The 18,707-nt window shown below is 38.9% G+C and overlaps 3 non-coding genes and 1 pseudogene across 3 annotated transcripts; 1 reads left to right on the top strand and 3 right to left on the bottom strand.

Moving 5' to 3' along the window:
• Positions 1-1,430: 1,430 nt before the first annotated feature.
• Positions 1,431-1,502, bottom strand: trnaq-cug (transfer RNA glutamine (anticodon CUG)). Its single transcript has one exon. It is a non-coding gene; the product is annotated as a tRNA-Gln (tRNA).
• Positions 1,503-2,694: 1,192 nt separating this feature from the next.
• trnaq-cug (transfer RNA glutamine (anticodon CUG)) lies at positions 2,695-2,766 on the bottom strand. The gene has a single exon. It is a non-coding gene; the product is annotated as a tRNA-Gln (tRNA).
• An 873-nt stretch (positions 2,767-3,639) lies between these two features.
• trnaq-cug (transfer RNA glutamine (anticodon CUG)) lies at positions 3,640-3,711 on the bottom strand. Its single transcript has one exon. It is a non-coding gene; the product is annotated as a tRNA-Gln (tRNA).
• Positions 3,712-14,055: 10,344 nt separating this feature from the next.
• Positions 14,056-14,174, top strand: LOC130421513 (5S ribosomal RNA; annotated as a pseudogene).
• The last annotated feature ends 4,533 nt before the right edge of the window (positions 14,175-18,707 follow it).

The following is an 18,707-nucleotide window of genomic DNA, read 5'->3' as shown; positions in this document are numbered from 1 at the left end:
GTGCACAATAGTAAATTGTAGCTTGATATAGTATTCTGTAGTAGTACATCAAACTGATCAACTGGTAGTAAATGTAGTGTAATATACTGTGGTATAAACATGTTTATACTGTATATGTTTATGCTGGGATATAAACAATAGGTTCATTGCCACATTTGTGTCAACAAAGCTTGTCGCATTGATATTCACACAATAAATGCAATATAACCTAATGTAAATAATTCTGACCCCACAACTGACTCTTAAATTTGTGATTTCAGTGAAAACCAGAATAAGATCAAAAGACAGGTTCCTTACCCCTCCTCAAGAGGCTTTGCATATTAATTTAGGAAGAGACAAGACAAAACAGTTTTTTCTAACTATATCAATGAAACTAAAGGTACGTTTTGAAGCTCACAATTTAATACTTAGAACACCTTAATAAATATATATACAGTATATATTTATATTTCAAAAAATGTGTTTCCTGTATATAACACATTTCAGGTTAAGTACCTCAAGTCTTTTTCAATTATTAAACCATTTTAACAGGACGTGGTGTTTTTGCCAAAGAATGCATTGCAAAGGGGTCCTTTATTCTTCAATACAGAGGCTCCTGTATGAAGAAAACAATAGGAAGTTCAATAAAGTCTCATCATTTCAAACATAACGCAAATGGTTATTGGTAATTCAAATGTTTATATCTTATTTGAAATGCCTATTTCTCCTTGTCAAATAATGTAACAATACATTTTTTTACAGTATTGATGCTTCACATGATGATGGCTCCCTGGGTAGACTAGTAAATGATGATAAAAAACCCAATGCAAAAATGTTGAAAATAGAGTTGAATGGCATGCCACATCTCTGTTTGTTTGCAATGAAAAATATTCCTGAAGGCCAAGAAATAATTTCTGGTTACGGAGGAGCTGACCTTCCTAAGCGTTTGAAAAGGGAGCATTCCAAGGTAATCAGGATTATTTAAAAAAAACTGTAATGTGCAAATGTTGTCACATTAAAGTCATAGTTCACCCAAAAATACAAAATCTGTCATCATTTACTCCCTCTTTTGTCATTTCAAACATGTATGATTTTCTTTTTTCTGCAGAACACAACAGAAGATATTCTAAAGCAAGTTGTAACCTGACAACAGTGGTCCCTATTGTGTACCGTTGGCCTGTTGTCAGTGTGAAAGCAGCAAATGCTACTTTAACTTGAGGTTAACTGAAACCTAGTTGTTAACCTACCATTGTCTTACGTTATCATTACAAAGACCCTCCACCTTCTATTTGGTTCCTCGTTCCACAAGTACAACACTTTTCCTGCACGTAAACAGATGAAATTCACTTGTGTTTGCCTGGCAGCTTAAACGTTTTACTACAAAGGTCAAAGAGCGGGGTGGTAACAATCCATGGCATGACCCCCTCGAAAAGGTGTAGACTTTCAATGAGAGGTCTCACCGAGATTTGAACTCGGATCGCTGGATTCAGAGTCCAGAGTGCTAACCATTACACCATGAAACCCAATGTGAAGCTGTTTTCGACATGCCAGATTCCGAAGAAAAGAGCGCAAGGTCTTGTGAATGCAAGAGCTCCACTATAACTCCACTATAACCAAACCCTAAGCATTGGAAAGAGGGATCCAATCGAACCCGGGACCTCTCGCACCCAAAGCGAGAATCATGCCCCTAGACCAACGAGCTGAGCGGTGTGCAGCGATTGTGATTTCAAGGCGCTTTGGAAAAGCATTTTCCCCATGTGCCCCGTTTCATTGAGCCAAAGCAATGCGCGTCTTTTTCCGATAATGCGCGGGAATTTGCTCAAATGATAGAGCGCTCGCTTGGCATTCGAGAGGTAGAGGGAATGACGGCCTTATTCTCCATATTAGAGGCTTTTGGAGCTTCCTTCGTGCGACTTAGCCCTCCCTATGCTACCTGTCGAGGCTCACCGCTGCAGAAAAAGGTCTTCATGTTGATTCCTGTTCATATATTCAGTCACAAAAAGCCTTCAGTGCCCCTTGTCTCTCCTCGCTATGGAACCTGGACACACATGACAAGAATCTCCCATATGGTGTGCGCATTGCTTTTACCCAGAGCAACGTGATGCAGGACATTTCACGATCAGAGACAATCAAGTTGTCACTTAAGATTCCACAAGTTTTTTTGCTGTGTAACTTGCATTTTCAATAAACCAGTGTGGATATGTGAGGTGGTTCGTTTCCTTGCCCTTTTCTTGTAGTTTCTTGAAAAGGGTTATCCTCCAGTATTGTTGGGCAAATGTCAAAATAAGGCAAAGCATGAAAAATCTCTCTCCCCAAATCTTCTCTTTATAGTACGTGTGTGTGTGCAATCACATTAACGTTTCAGAGAAGGGCAATTTGTTATATTTATTTTCCGCTTTGCCTTGGTTGTATTGACCTTTGGCTCATTGTGTACCGTTGGCCTGTTGTCAGTGTGAAAGCAGCAAATGCTACTTTAACTTGAGGTTAACTGAAACCTAGTTGTTAACCTACCATTGTCTTACGTTATCATTACAAAGACCCTCCACCTTCTATGTGGTTCCTCGTTCCACAAGTACAACACTTTTCCTGCACGTAAACAGATGAAATTCACTTGTGTTTGCCTGACAGCTTAAACGTTTTACTACAAAGGTCAAAGAGCGGGGCGGTAACAATCCATGGCATGACCCCCTCGAAAAGGTGTAGACTTTCAATGAGAGGTCTCACCGAGATTTGAACTCAGATCGCTGGATTCAGAGTCCAGAGTGCTAACCATTACACCATGAAACCCAATGTGAACCTGTTTTCGACATGCCAGATTCCGAAGAAAAGAGTGCAAGGTCTTGTGAATGCAAGAGCTCCACTATAACTAGAGCAAAGCATTGGAAAGAGGGACCCAATCGAACCCGGGACCTCTCGCACCCAAAGCGAGAATCATGCCCCTAGACCAACGAGCCGAGCGGTGTGCAGCGATTGTGATTTCAAGGCGCTTTGGAAAAGCATTTTCCCCTTGTGCCCCGTTTCATTGCTTTTACCCAGAGGAACGTGATGCAGGACATTTCAGGATCAGAGACAATCAAGTTGTCACTTAAGATTCCACAAGTTTTTTTTGCTGTGTAACTTGCATTTTCAATAAACCAGTGTGGATATGTGAGGTGGTTCGTTTCCTTGCCCTTTTCTTGTAGTTTCTTGAAAAGTGTTATCCTCCAGTATTGTTGGGAAATTGTCAAAATAAGGCTAAGCATGAAAAATCTCTCTCCCCAAATCTTCTCTTTATAGTACGAGTGTGTGTGCAATCACATTAACGTTTCAGAAATGGGCAATTTGTTATATTTATTTTCTGCTTTGCCTTGGTTGTATTGACCTTTGGCTCATTGTGTACCGTTGGCCTGTTGTCAGTGTGAAAGCAGCAAATGCTACTTTAACTTGAGGTTTACTGAAACCTAGTTGTTAACCTACCATTGTCTTACGTTATCATTACAAAGACCCTCCACCTTCTATGTGGTTTTTCGTTCCACAAGTACAACACTTTTCCTGCACGTAAACAGATGAAATTCACTTGTGTTTGCCTGACAGCTTAAACGTTTTACTACAAAGGTCAAAGAGCGGGGCGGTAACAATCCATGGCATGACCCCCTCGAAAAGGTGAAGACTTTCAATGAGAGGTCTCACCGAGATTTGAACTCGGATCGCTGGATTCAGAGTCCAGAGTGCTAAACATTACACCATGAAACCCAATGTGAAGCTGTTTTCGACATGCCAGATCCCGAAAAAAAGAGCGCACGGTCTTGTGAACGCAAGAGCTCCACTGTAACTAGAGCAAAGCATTGGACAGAGGCACGCTTGCCGAAAAGGAAAGATTTTAATCCTGAATGCTTTAATGGTGTCAAAATTGTGGTATGTTTTATATGTGTCACCCTTGCGGATTGAAAAGATGTTTTTAAAAAAATGTATGGGGAGGGAAAACCTCCGAGGATCGCATACAACACGTTAATAGAAGCGGTAGAAAAAGTTGGTTTGGGGTTGATTGGAAGAATTGTTTGAGAGTGAGAATTGTAAAAAAATATTTGGATGATGGAAATGAAGCCGTATGGAAAAAAACTATGGATTATTTTTTAAACAAATATGAGAATTTTAATTTGGGAGACAACATTTTATGGATGAAAACTAAGAACTGAATGACACATAGTCTGCCTGATTTTTACCATCCGCTTTTGAGCGCATGGGTAACATTTTTTACTTTTGTACAGTACAATCCGCAAACTACAGAAAACATTTTAAATCAACCTCTGTCTTTAAACATAAACATTGTAAATGACTTTTTGCTTCAGGCTTTGCTACTGATCAGACGCATTTACCAGTGCTCCGTGCTTTGTGCTTCTGCTTTTATGATTTGTCTTATTTAAACACCAGCAGTTCAGTACAGTGCTCAGACTAAACAATTAGGAACTAAAATCAAAGACTCTGAGAAATACTTCAAAACCTTCTAATGCCAGTGGGGGGAACCCAGTGTTCCTTTAGTTTTCCCTATATCTGTCCTGATAAGTGAACGAAAAACTAAGGCCCTTTCCAGTCGTATGGCAAAGCTATCTAATCTAATACCTTTTAGATGTCACTCTGAGAATGACAGGGGTAAAATGCTAAAAACAGTCAATATTCAATTAGCACTTTTAAACATCCGTTCACTAAAAAACAAATCCTTCTTGGTCAATGACCTCATCAACAGTAACAAACTGGACTTCATGTTTCTAACTGAAACTTGGTTAGATGATAGTTGAAGTGCTACAATCCTCAGTGAATCTGCCCCCCCCAAACTTTACTTTTATAAATGTTTGCAGAGCTGTTAGGAGAGGTGGAGAAATAGCTGAGCGTATGTGGGGAAAAACCAAACTTGAAAATCACTATAACATCTATAAAGACAGTCTGGATGCCTTCAATGTTGACTTAGGCAAAGCTAGACAGAACTTTTTCGCTAACATTATAAACTGCAAAATAAATAACACTCTTTTTGCAACTGTAGAGAAACTAACAAATCCCCCTAGTCAAGTTCCCAGGGAAATGCTGTCTGATGACAAATGCAATGAGATTGCAACTTTTTTCCTTCAAAAGATTAGTAATATCAGAATGGAAATCAGGAAAGCTCAGATCAGTCTGACTCCAGTACATCAGATATTAGTAACTTTGTCTGAATTTCAGACAATTCAATTCAATTCAATTCAAGTTTATTTATATAGCGCTTTTCACAATGTGTATTGTTTCAAAGCAGCTTTACAGGGGCAAACAGGAAAAACAAAAAAGTTAAAACACAGCACAGTGCATGGTATTTATACAAAGAGTAAGATCATTCTAATAAATAACATCTAATTTCTAAATAAATAAATAAATAAATGAATGAATGCAGTCTCCCGGTGAGCAGGCCAACACTGCCCTGCTGTGGCGAGGAACCCAAACTCCAATGATTGATTAATGGAGAAAAAACCTCGGGAGAAACCAGGCTCAACCGGGAGGGCCAGATCCCCTCTGACGTGTCATAGCTGCACTCAGACTGCTGACGTGTGGTTTAGGTTTAGCATTTAATACCAAATATTGTAACTTCAGCATTAATAAGACAAATATTCCGTCTTTGCTCTTGGTTGGGGATGTAGTGGTCTGAGCTGGGATTGTCAGTCAGTCTGCAGCTGTATCTAGTGTAATCTCAAATTGGGGATGGGCATCTGTCGGTCGTCTGGACATGGTGGAACTTCTTCCTACCTCGGGATGGGCATCCCGAGAAAGAGGCGGCAAGAGAATAAAGAGAATAATTAGCGTAGCTGCTGTTAATTAACTATGCATTAAGTGAAAGCTTGGCTGAAAAGATGTGTCTTTAATCTAGATTTAAATTGGGAGAGTGTGTCTGACCCTCGAATAGTATCAGGAAGGCTATTCCAGAGTTTAGGTGCTACGTATGAGAAAGCTCGTCCACCTTTGGTGGATTTTGTTATTCTAGGTGTTGTCAAAAGTCCTAAGTTTTGAGATCTCAGCGAGCGTGATGGGTTGTAACGTGATAAAAGCCTAGTTAAGTAAGTAGGTGCTAAACCGTTCAGGGCTTTGTAAGTAATTAAAATAATTTTAAAATCAATGCGATACTTAATGGGTAGCCAGTGAAGCGATGATAAAACTGGGGTTATGTGATCGTATTTTCTTGACCTAGTAAGAACTCTGGCAGCTGCATTCTGAACTAACTGTAGTTTGTTTATCGATGATACAGGACAACCACTAAGTAGAGCATTACAATAGTCAAGCCGTGAGGTCACAAATGCATGAATAAGCTTTTCTGCATCTGCAACACATAAACTATTTCGTAATTTGGCAACATTTCTAAGGTGGAAGAAGGCTGTTATTGTGATATTTGAGATGTGATTTTTAAATGACAGGTTGACGTCTAATATAACGCCTAGGTCTTTAACTGTATTTGTTGGAGTAACAGTGCAGCTTTCAATTTGCAGGCTGTAATCGGAGATATTCTGTTTACTTAATTTTGGTGCTATAAGTAATATTTCTGTTTTGCTAGAGTTTAAAAGGAGGAAATTACTAGTCATCCAATGTTTTATGTCCTCGATGCACTCTGCCAGTTTGGATAGCTTAAAGGAATCATCTGGTCTTGATGAGATATATAGCTGAGTATCATCTGCATAACAGTGGAAGCTAATTCCATGTTTTCTAATAATGTTGCCGAGGGGCAGCATGTATATGGAGAAAAGCAAGGGTCCTAAAACCGATCCCTGAGGTAATCCATAATTGACTTGCGTAAGATTTGACGATTTCCCATTTAAATGGACGTATTGATATCGGTCTGTTAAGTAAGATCTGAACCATTGCAGTGCCTGTCCCTGAATACCGATATAATGGTGTAAACGATCTGGTAGTATTTTATGGTCTACAGTATCGAAAGCAGCACTAAGGTCAAGCAGGACTAATAGTGAGATGTTACCTTTATCTGAAGCAATAAGAAGGTCATTTGTAATTCTAACGAGCGCAGTTTCAGTGCTGTGATGCGGTCTAAAGCCAGACTGAAACTTTTCGTGCATGTCATTATTTTGTAGGAAGGTACACAGTTGAGTTGACACTACTTTTTCTAGTATTTTAGACAAGTACGGGAGATTTGAAATCGGTCTATAGCTTCCAAGTTCATTTGGGTCTAAATTTGGTTTTTGATAAGAGGCTTAATTATAGCCAGCTTAAAGGGTCCTGGGACATGTCCTAGATTAATAGACGAGTTGATTATGTTACAAATGGGCTCAATTACAGCAGGTAGTAACTCTTTTAATAAAGTAGTCGGAATGGGGTCTAATAAGCATGTCGTTGGTTTGGATGTTGCAATAATTTTAATTAAATCTTCCTGATTTATAGGAGAAAAACACTCTAGCTTTTCTTTTTGGGTGACGGTTGAAACTAATTCTTCCGACAAACTTGGAGGTTTGGTTTTAGCTATGTTGTCTCGTATTATTTCGATTTTCTCGGTAAAAAATTTCATGAATTCATTGCTACCAAGGTGCGGCGGAATACCCAGGTCAGGTGGAGTCTGTTTGTTTGTTAATTTAGCAATTGTACTAAATAAAAACCTTGGATTGTTTTTGTTATTTTCTATGAGGTTACGGAAGTGTTCGGCTTTTGCTGCTTTTAGTGCCTTTTTGTAACAGCTTGTACTCTCTTTCCATGCAATTTTAAAGACCTCTAATTGGGTTTGTTTCCATTTTCGCTCCAGTTTACGCGTTTCTCTTTTTAGGGCGCGAGTGGTGTTATCATACCATGGTGCTATGTTCTTTTCATTTATCCTTTTTGACTTCATAGGTGCGACCGCTTCTAATGTATTAGAGAAAATAGTGCCCATGTTGCTGGTCATGTCATCGAGCAATTTTATATTCGTTGGAAAGGTTATTAGAGAAGTCAGATCTGGCAAGTTCTTCACGAAACTATCTTTAGTAGTTGAGGTGATTGTTCTACCTTGTCGATAACAAGATATACAACTGATTTCTGCAGTGCGCAGTGTACATGTTATAAGATGGTGATCGGAAACATCGTCGCTTTGAGGTATAATATCGATATTGGTTAGATCGGCTCCGTGAGATATAATCAAGTCTAGGGTATGATTAAGGCGATGAGTAGGTCTATTGATGTATTGTGTTACACCACAAGAGTCTAGTAGTTCTTTAAACGCCACAGCTAATGGATCGTTAGCACTGTCTACGTGGATATTAAAATCTCCAACAATCAGTACTTTATCGACGTTAACCAATAGATCCGATAAGAAGTCTGCGAACTCTATCAGAAAATTAGTGTAAGGCCCAGGGGGTCTATACACAGTAACCAATGTAAGAGAGACTAATGATTTTTTACTTTTGTTTGGAACTGTTATGTTCAACGCAAGCATTTCAAATGATTTAAATGTATGCATTGTTCTCCGAGTAACGGTAAGAAAGTCTCTAAAGATTGTTGCGACACCACCACCTCGACCAACTGGACGTGGCTCATGAATATAACCGTAGCTTGGAGGAGTAGACTCATTTAGACCAAAATAATCATTTGGCTTAAGCCAGGTTTCAGTGAGGCATAGTATATCAAAACTGTTGTCTGTGATCATTTCATTTACAATAACTGCTTTTGGATTTAGTGATCTAATATTAAGTAGCCCAAACTTTAGGCGTTGGTTTTGCTCATTAAATATATTGTCTTTTGGTTTAATCATGATAAGATTTTTTCTCTGACTTTTAAATAAATTATTATTTGGTTGTATTATTCGGGGGACAGACACAGTCTCTATGCATTTGAAAGCAGTAACATTCTTAACAGTTGGGTGAGAAGAACACAGACTGTAGTTAAAATTTGTACTTACTAGTCAAATGGTGCGTAGCGTCTTTGAGATGTTGTCAGACAGAACTTCCGCTCCAATGCTGCTGGGGTGCAGCCCGTCGGGGCGGAAAAGCCTTGGTCGCTCCCAGAACAGATCAAAATTATTTACAAAGAGCAGCTTCTGTTCAATACACCATGACATTAACCAATTATTAAGCATAAATAGTCTACTGAACTTTTCGTTCCCTCGTCGGTAAGTTGGAAGCGGCCCTGATACGATGATCCTCGCCGTGGGCGATGCGTTGCGAACAGTATCGACCAGACTCCAGAAGTCCCTCTTCAGGATCTCCGACTGCCGCATTCTCACATCATTCACCCCCGCGTGCAGAACTACGGCTCCTACTCTTGCATCCTCCTTCAGAATCGCAGTTACCTGCGCAGACACGTCGAGAACACGGGCGCCAGGAAAACAGTGAGTGCGCACCTTACCTTCATTGAAGGAGGCGCGTACGTTCCGGACGATTGAGTCTCCGATGACCAGAGCGTTGGATTTCGTCTCGCAGAGGGCGGCAAAGCGATTTCTCGTAGAAATCTCGAAGACCGGTCGCGGCGGTGGGGGAGAGGTCATCGCTCCGGTCCTGGATTTCGCCTTCCGCCGTGTGTGTGCAGGTGCAGGAGTGAAGTTCATTTCGGCTCGTCGTGATCTTGAAGCCTGGGCTCTGTGCATAGAAACACACGGAGTAGAAGTGATAGGAGTATTACAGTCACGTCGAACACTTACCGCAGCTTTGCGAGCGTCAGCCTGGGATGTTTCCATCGCCGTTTTACGTTCTCGCAGACGTGTTTGCCTCTCGAGTAGATCGTGGATCTGCTTCTCCAATACTTCCAGTTCTGACTGAAGTGCGAAGAAAGATTCATCATCTGCACTCAAAGGTAACGTTAAACACATATCTGAATCATTAGCCATTAGTGGTGTCATAATGAGAACAGTGAGTTAAGCAGTAAAGGCAATATTCAGAAACTAAAGGCTAGGAATGCTAACAGCCTGAGTGCTAATAGCGAATGATCGTATAAAACAAATCTATCTGTGCGTTATATGACGATATTTGGTATGGGATACACTTAAGGATAGGTTTAACCCTCTGTGAGTTATCAATTTACAATATAAATATTAAGAAATAACAGGAATAAACGATATATTTAGAAAAAGTTTGACGGAGCTCTGTCTCAAACCACGCTCTCTCAGCAAACAGGAAGTGATGAGGTCCAGGTGTGTCCTCATCTCAATTGATCTCAAAACCCTGGAGGAAACGGTACAGCATCTTAAGGCGTCAACTTGCAGCCTTGACACACTTCCCACATCCTTTTTCAAAAGAGTGTTTAACTGTTTGGAAGCAGATCTCCTAAAAATAGTTAATACCTCACTCTTCTCATGAACTTTCCCAGAGTCTCTAAAAAATTCAATTGTCAAACCTCTACTAAAAAAGAGCAATCTAGACAAAACCTTACTGTCTAACTACAGATCAATATCAAATCTTCCTTTTATAGGCAAGATCATTGAGCTGACCAAATTCTTGAACTCAAATGGCTACATGGACAATTATCAGTCTGGTTTCCGTCAGCATCATAGCACAGAGACAGTGCTCATTAAGATAATTAATGATATTCGATCGAATTATAATTCAGGCAAAATATCAGTTCTGGTTATACTAGATCTCAGTGCTGCATTTGACATGGTAGATCACACCATACTCCTACATTGGCTGGAAAACTGGGTAGGGGTTTCTGGGTTGGTACTTAAATGGTTTGGGTCATACCTTAAAGGGAGAGGTTACTATGTGAACATAGGCAACCATAAATCTGACTGGACACCCATGACTTGTGGTTGTTCCACAGGGATCGATTCTTGCTCCGCTCCTCTTCAATTTATATATGCTCCCACTTGGCCAAATTATGAAAAAGTACCAAATTGCCTACCACAGCTATGCAGATGACACTCAGATCTAACTAGCCCACTCACCCAATGACTACAGGCCTATTTACTCTCTTTGCCGGTGCATTGATAATATTAACAGCTGGATGTGTCAAAACTTCCTTCAGTTAAATAAAAACACAACTGAAGTCATTGTTTTGGTAACAAGGATGAAACTAACAAGGTAAACACATGCCTTGACTTTAGAGGTCTAAAGACACAAAGCAAGGTAAAAAATCTTGGTGTCATTTTAGTGTCTGACCTTAGTTTCAGCAGTCATGTCAAAGCAATAAGTAAATCAGCCTACTACCATCTCAGAAACATAGCCAGAATCAGATGTTTTGTCTCAAGCCAAGATTTAGAGAAAGCTTTCATCACCAGCAGGGTGGATTACTGTAATTAACTCCTTACAGGTCTTCCCAAAAAGACCATCAGACAGCTGCAGCTCATACAGAACGCAGCTGCCAGGATTCTGACCAGAACCAAAAAAATCTGAGCATCTCACTCCAATCCTCAGGTCCTTACACTGGTTACCAGTTACTTTTAGAATGTATTATTAATTGTCTATAAAGCACTCAATTGTCTAGGACCAAAATACATCTCAGATATGCTCATTGAATATAAACCAAACAGACTTCTCAGATCATCAGGATCAAGTCAGTTAGAGATATGTCACAGGCAGGGGTGGCCTCTTCCCGTGTCTCACACCACCCCTATGGAGCATACCACCTTGAGGAGTTACCCAAAGACACCACGAGACCAGACAAGGTAGTCAGTATAAAACATTGTATTTTATTGAAATAAAATAGGCTAAATCCTAAACTAAAAAGCACAGGCTGATCTGACTCTCTTCTTCGTCAGGATGCGTAGGAAGTTCACACAGTGGTTCCTCTTCGGACAGCCAGGGGTAAGTAATGGGGCAGGCACTGGTAAGGAACTCACACAGCGGTTCCTCTTTGGACAGCCAGAGGTGAGAAGTGGAGCAGACACTGGTAAGGAATTCACACAGCGGTTCCTCTTCGGACAGCCAGAGTTAAGAAATGGAGCAGACACTGATAAGGGGTTCACACAGCGGTTCCTCTTCGGACAGCCAGAGGTGAGGAATGGAGCAGACACTGAAAAGTTGTTTGCACAGCCATTCCTCTTCGGACAGACTGAGGTAAGTAATGGAACAGACACTGGAAAAGGATTCGCACAGCGATTACACTCAACACACAGCAGTTAGTTAGTTTCAATTCGGCACTCAAGACCAATGAGTATGCCAACTGGGGACATGGGCAGACAAAAATTTATAATCCCACACCTGTGCATGCATCGATCACTTCAAATGGTCACACGTGTTCACTTCACACTAAGCACTGCAACTCACAACAACTCACAGTGAATAAGGTCTCCACTCGCGGTCGCAGCCCTCTCCTCTCAATTGACGAAACTGTTCATCTAAACTGTGTGGGAAGTGTACAATGAACACACAACTGGCATTAGAGGCTTCAAACCAGATTTCAATAAACTCCGGGGTAGTTTCACCAACTGTTGTACATAGCGGGTACTGAAGGCATTAGGTTTCCTAATAAGAATTACAGATGACACTTAATTGCTTGACGAAGGAACGTAGATCCACTACCTCTCTCCCTCTTTTAGTATTATGTGACCGCTCTGTGTGACTTCCCTGTCTGACCGCTCTGTGTGACATCCTCTCTCTACACAAACATGTCCCTTTATAATGCCCCTCGCGAATACATGTCTCTCTCGTGGCTCAATCTCTGCTCGTTAAACCGCTGACGCTCATTTCCCCCTTTACTAAGCCGATAGTAATCGCTTCTACAGGGAAACAACATTTGGCAAAAATAGTTCCGCTTCACGTCACCCCGTGACAGATAACAAGGGTTCAATCAAAACAGGGGGAGACAGCGTTTAGCCATTACGCCAACACACTTGTTTAGCTGTGCATTCACATCCCATTCTTTTTATATATACACTCACATTTTTTATCAATTTTATTGCTGTTTTATTGTTTCTTAAATCTTAAAAAGTATTAGTGCATAAATTATTTGCATTTTAAAGCTTATTTCTTTCTGTCAATCATTTTATATAAAGCAGTTTGAATTGCCCTTGTGTATGAAATGTACTATATAAATAAACTTGCCTTGCCTTACCTTGCCTAAATAAAGGTGTTTTTAAGAAACCTGTTTCTAACGAGTACTGAGTACTTACTGAGACTGACATATGGAATAACATGAAAGGGGAAATGATCGAGACGAAACACAGATACCTTGAATTTTTTATCAGACACAAGGCGATATTTTCTGATGTTTTACTAAACAAAATTGGGATGGAGCCAAGTGCAATTTGCAAAGTGTGTAAAGAAGAGGACAAGTTTTTTTTACATGTGTTTTTATACTGTAAGAAGCTGGAGGTTTTTTAATGTGAAATGTAAATGTCTGTTTGAGAGGTTGAGAGGGGATTTTAAAGGGGATGAAATGGACTGGAACAAAATGGTGATGTTGGGTGAAGACCAGAAATGTGAAAACAAAAAAGTTATAAATGTATTAGTAATGCTGATGAAAAGTGCGATATGGGAAAGAAGAGTAGTTGCCAAGAATGAAAAGACTGTAATGGATGTTGGACTAATGTTCATAAGGAAGGTGGAAAACTACTTGAAATGTATGCACTGCTATTTTAAGTACCAAGATAAGCTGAATGTTTTTTATGATGTTTTTACCAAAGACATGTGTAACTGGAAATTGCCTGCTGTTTATGGATAATCTTAAATTATTTATTTTTATGGTCCAGAACCATAGAAGAATAAGAGAATAAGGATAACTATTCTCGATCAAGATATTATGGTGTATTTGATTTTAACCAGTAATCTACACCAGCATCCATTTAATCCAATAGACCACAAGGAAGATGCCATGTAATACGAAAAATTGATTTAAAAATGTCTGATTTTAAACTTAAGTATCTACAGTATAAAGAAGATTATTTTCATTGCAGATTTTATAGAGTTTAATAAAAAAAATGTGCAAGTTGCATGTTGTCTTATAGTTTTGTGTAACAAACTTTTTTGTACTATTGTGTGGTTTTGTGTCCAAAAAAAAAAAGTATGCCCGCTCTCGTCTGACCTCGGAAGGCAAGCAGGGTCGGGCCTGGTCAGTACTTGGATGGTAGACCGCCTGGGAATACTAGGCGCTGTAAATTTTAGCTCTTTAGTTCTTTAACGCATGGTGGCCTTTTGGCCGTTTATTTTATGAGGCGAGCTCGTGCAGTCAGTTTCCGCTTACGGCCACACCACCCTGAGCATGCCTGCTCACGTCTGATCTCTGTAGCCAAGCAGGGTCGGGCCTGGTCAGTACTTGGATTGGAGACAGCCTGGGAATACCAGGTGCTGTAAGCTTTAGCTCTTTAGTTCTTTAACGCATGGTGGCCTTTTTGCCGCTTATTTTATGAGGCGAGCTCGGGCAGTCAGTTTCCATTATGGCCACACCACCCTAAGGCACACTCTCATCTGATCTCAGAAGCCATGATGGGTCGGGCCTGGTCAGTAGTTGGTTGTGAAACCGCCTGGGAATACCAGGTGCTGTAAGCTTTCGTTATTTAAAGCATAGTGGCCTTTTGGCCGCTTTATTTATTTGACGAGCTCGGGCAGTCAGTTTCCACTTACGGCCACACCCACTGAGCACGCCCGATCTCAAAAGCCAAGCAGGCTAGGGACTGGTCAGTACTTGGAAGGGAGACCACATGGGAATACCAGGTGCTGTAAGCTTTTGCTCTTCAGTTCTATAACGCATGGTGGCCATTTGGCTGCTTATTTTAGGTGAGCTCGGCCAGTCAGTTTCCGCTTACAGACACACCACCCTGAGGCGCTATTGAGCAAAACAGGAAGTTAGTTGGCAGTAGTTAGGAGAGGAAGGCTCTCCAATTTTTTTTTTCATTGTTTGTTTAATTGTTTTTCTAAAAATCTAATTCAGTATTCTTTATTCTTTTTTTGTGTTTAAACCACCTAACAGCAGCGTAAGCTGTCTGGAAGGTGGTCTATTCTTTTGGGATTTAGTCATTTTTTGTACTTGTTTTCAAAATGGACGGACGTGTGGCAAACACTGCAAATGGATGGAGGAAGATCCAAAGGTAACAGCAATGGACCAGAATTACGACAACGAGCTGGAAAAGAAAAGGCAGTTCAAGTAAGAAGGAATATTGAGAAGAGGAATTATTTGAAGGAGGCAACATTTATCATAAATGTGGACGGTGAGAAGGAAATTCAAGTGGAAGATATAATGAAATCAATAACGGAACTGATTGGAGATGGCATGACTTTGGCTTTGAGACCAAGGCAAAACAAAGAATGTGAACTGAGATTGAAAAATGAAGAAGTTTGTGATGAAATGCTTAACGGACAAATGATAAAAGGAAATACTTATGAAGTGAGAAAACTGCAAAACAAAGAGTATGTTGTTTTCTTCATGCATTTGCCAGTTTACCTGGATGACACTAATCTTTCAGAGAAAGTTGGGGAGTTCTGCCCGTATCTAAAATCAAAAGAAGGATTTATCCTGGCACCGAAATTGAGGACGGTACAAGGTTTGCGAAGGTCAGGTTCCCTAAGGTGGTAGCCTCCCTGCCCTATAGCATGAACCTGGAGACAGCGGAGGGACCACAATATTTAAGGGTGATGCACAGCCATCAGGTGAAAACTTGTAGGTTGTGCATAAGCCCTGAACATTTGGTCAAGGATTGTCCAGACTTCAGGTGCTATAAGTGCGGAGAGAAGGGACACTTTGCGAGGTGCCTGGAATGCCAAGAGTTTTTAAACAAGTTCCAGTGTTTTATGGAGGAGGAGGTGGAAGGAGGTGTGCAAGAACAGGTGGAAGGGCAAATGCATAAGGAAACAACTTAAAAGAGGGAATAAACAAAGGCAGAAATATACAATGGAAAGGAGAAGGAAGCAACTATTGAAGAAGAAGGAAAAGTTTAAAATATGAACGAAATGAATGACGGACAATCGCAGGAAGAAGACTCATCATGGACTCTAAATGAAATCTTAAGCAGTTTAAAAAACGTTATGGACGAAATGGGGAAAGAAGAACAAAGTGATTCAAACCAAACCAAAACAAACAAACTGGCTGCTATGAAGAGGAAAAGAGAGAGGAAATGGAAAACAACATAGACAAGAAAGGACAACCAAGAAGAACACTTTTAAAGGTAACCCCAAATGTTGACATAACCAGAAAAAAAATATGAAAAGAGGACTAGTGAAATGTCTCAATAGATTTGATGTGTTAAAGAGCTTGGATGAGGAGAACTAAGATAATGGGTTTTAGATTTCTTAGTTTCTTCTGGCTTCAAATGGTTTTAAGTTGTGTGTGTTTTAATGCAAGAGGACTGCTGGACTTGAACAAATTTGAAAAAGTCAAAGAAAGAAGATATAAGAGAGAAGATATCATTATACTACAGGAAACAAACTGCAGAGAAAATGTGATGAATGGTTTTATACAGAGATGGGAAGGAGGGTTTTTTAACAACAATGGAGATGGCAAATATGGGAGAGGTGTTGCTTTTTTAATGAAGATTGTGTATAAAGATGGAATGGGGAAATGTATGATGGTTGAAACCAATTATGAGGGTAAATAATTGATTTCTGTAAATGTACATTTACAAAAGAAAAGAAAAAAGAAAAGAAAACGTTTTTAACGTTTTAAGAAGTGTTTTAAAGAATTATAAGAAAACAATAATGGTGGGGGATTTCAATACTGTATTTAGTAAACAAGATATGGCGGAAGGTATGGTTTTTAGATCTGATACAGGCAGACATGAATTACAAATTCTTATGGAAGATAACAATATGATAGACGTGTGGAGAGATAGGAATGAAAAGGAACAAGTATTTTCAAGAAGAAAAATAGTGAGAAATTTTGTATGTGAAACAAGAATTGATTTTATTTTATGTTCAAGAAATCTGGAAAGATTTATTGAAAACATTAACTATGAAGACACTGATGAGGAAAAAATGCTGATCTTGCAGTTCAAAAATTGCTCAGACAAAGAAGGTCTAGGTGTCAAAGATTTTACTTTATTTGTTCAACTCAAACAAAGTGAGATGTTTCCCAAAAGCATCTCAAAATCGGGTGTTTTCCAACCTCTAGTTATAGTGAAACTGCAACTACTGCATAAGTTCATATATATTCAAACAATCTTGATTCTAATACTCATCTAAGCTAATATGATTTCTGATGTACTAACACAACTATGTTACAAACATTCCTATGAATACTTCTTCATAACCGGGGTGAATAACAATCCCCATATTATACAGGATATTGATCAAAATTATACACAATAACACCAGCCTAAGCGATCTTTCATTTTTATTTTTAAAAGTAAATAGGGATAAATTGCAAAGAGGGCCAGGGATATGGATTTTAAATACTGAAATATTAAAGAGAGAAGGTTATGTTTTAGAGATTAAAGAAATTATAGAAAAGGAAAAGGCAAGCAGAATATATAAAGAGGATAAAAGAATGTGGTGGGAGAATGTAAAGTATTTAATAAAACAGTTTTCATTAAAGTATTGTAGTTTAATAAAGATATGCGAAAGATACAAAGAAAAATAAATTAAGGGAACTTTGGAAAAGGAACTGAATAAAAAATAGAAAGATATACAAAAAATAAATGAATTGGAGGAAAAGCTGAAAGAAATAGAGGAAAAAGATTATGAGGGAGCAAGATTAAGAAGCAAAGCAAAATACATGGTGGAAGGAGAAAAATGCACAACATTTTTCTTTGATTTGGAAAAGAAGAAAGGTAAAGCTGAAATAATAAAAGAGATAAGGAACAAAAATGGGGAAATTGTATAAGGGAATGAAAAGTTTTAAAAGTAATACAATCTTTTTATGAAGATCTTTTTAGGGCAAGAGGAGAGGAAGGAAAAGCAAAAGGGGAACTGTTGAAGTTAATAAAAACAAAAGTTAGTGAGGAAGACAAAAAAGAATGTGATGGGAAAATCAGGGAAGATGAAATCGAAAGAGCAATAGATGAGCTAAATACAAAGAAAAGTCCGGGAATAGATGGTTTGGGAAGTGAGTTTTATAAATGTTTTAAAGATGCTTTAATACAAATCTTAAAGAAGGTCTTTGAAGAGATTTTTGAAAAAGAAGAAATCAATGAAAGAATGAGGATAGGACTGATGAAACTGATACAAAAAGAAAGGTGAAAAAGTAGATCTTAAACATTATAGGCCAATAACGATGCTTAACACAGATTTTAAGATTTTAGCAAAAGTTTTAGCAAATAGGTTAAGGGGAATAATACCAAGTATAATCAAAACAAATCAAGCTTACGCAATAAAAGGAAGAGACATAGCAGACATAACAATGAGTATAAGAGACAGAATATGGTACATGAGGCGGCAAAATAAAGATGGGTATGTTATTAGTATAGATTTTGAAAAGGCGTCTGACAGGGTTGAATATGGGTATTTATTTGAGGTTTTACAGAGTTTTGGATTTGGGGAAAATTTTATTAAATGGATCAAGGTTTTATACAAAAGAGTTTTAACAAGGATAAAATTTAATGGTTTTTTAAAAAGACTCTTTTAAAATTACAAGATCTATAAGGCAAGGATGCCCACTTTAAATTTGAAAGGAAAAGTTTTAATTTTGAATGTTTTAATGGTTTCTAAACTATGGTACGTTTTATATTTGTCGGAGATGCTCCTATGGAAGGAAAAGAGGTTGAAGAAATGTTTTCTCATCTTTTCATGGGAGGGGAATTCATCGAGGATTGTGTATAATACAATTTTAGGAACGGTAGAGCAAGGAGGTTTGGGGCTAATGGATGTCGAACAGAGAAAAAAGTGCTTGAGAGCTAAAAAAAGTCAAGAAATATCTACAAGAACACACCGAAAGGAAATGAAAGAAAACAATGAAGTATT

The sequence above is a fragment of the Triplophysa dalaica genome, chromosome 5, assembly GCF_015846415.1.
Source record: "Triplophysa dalaica isolate WHDGS20190420 chromosome 5, ASM1584641v1, whole genome shotgun sequence".
In the NCBI taxonomy this organism is placed as follows: Eukaryota; Metazoa; Chordata; class Actinopteri; order Cypriniformes; family Nemacheilidae; genus Triplophysa; species Triplophysa dalaica.
This window is presented reverse-complemented; position numbering and strand designations above follow the sequence as displayed.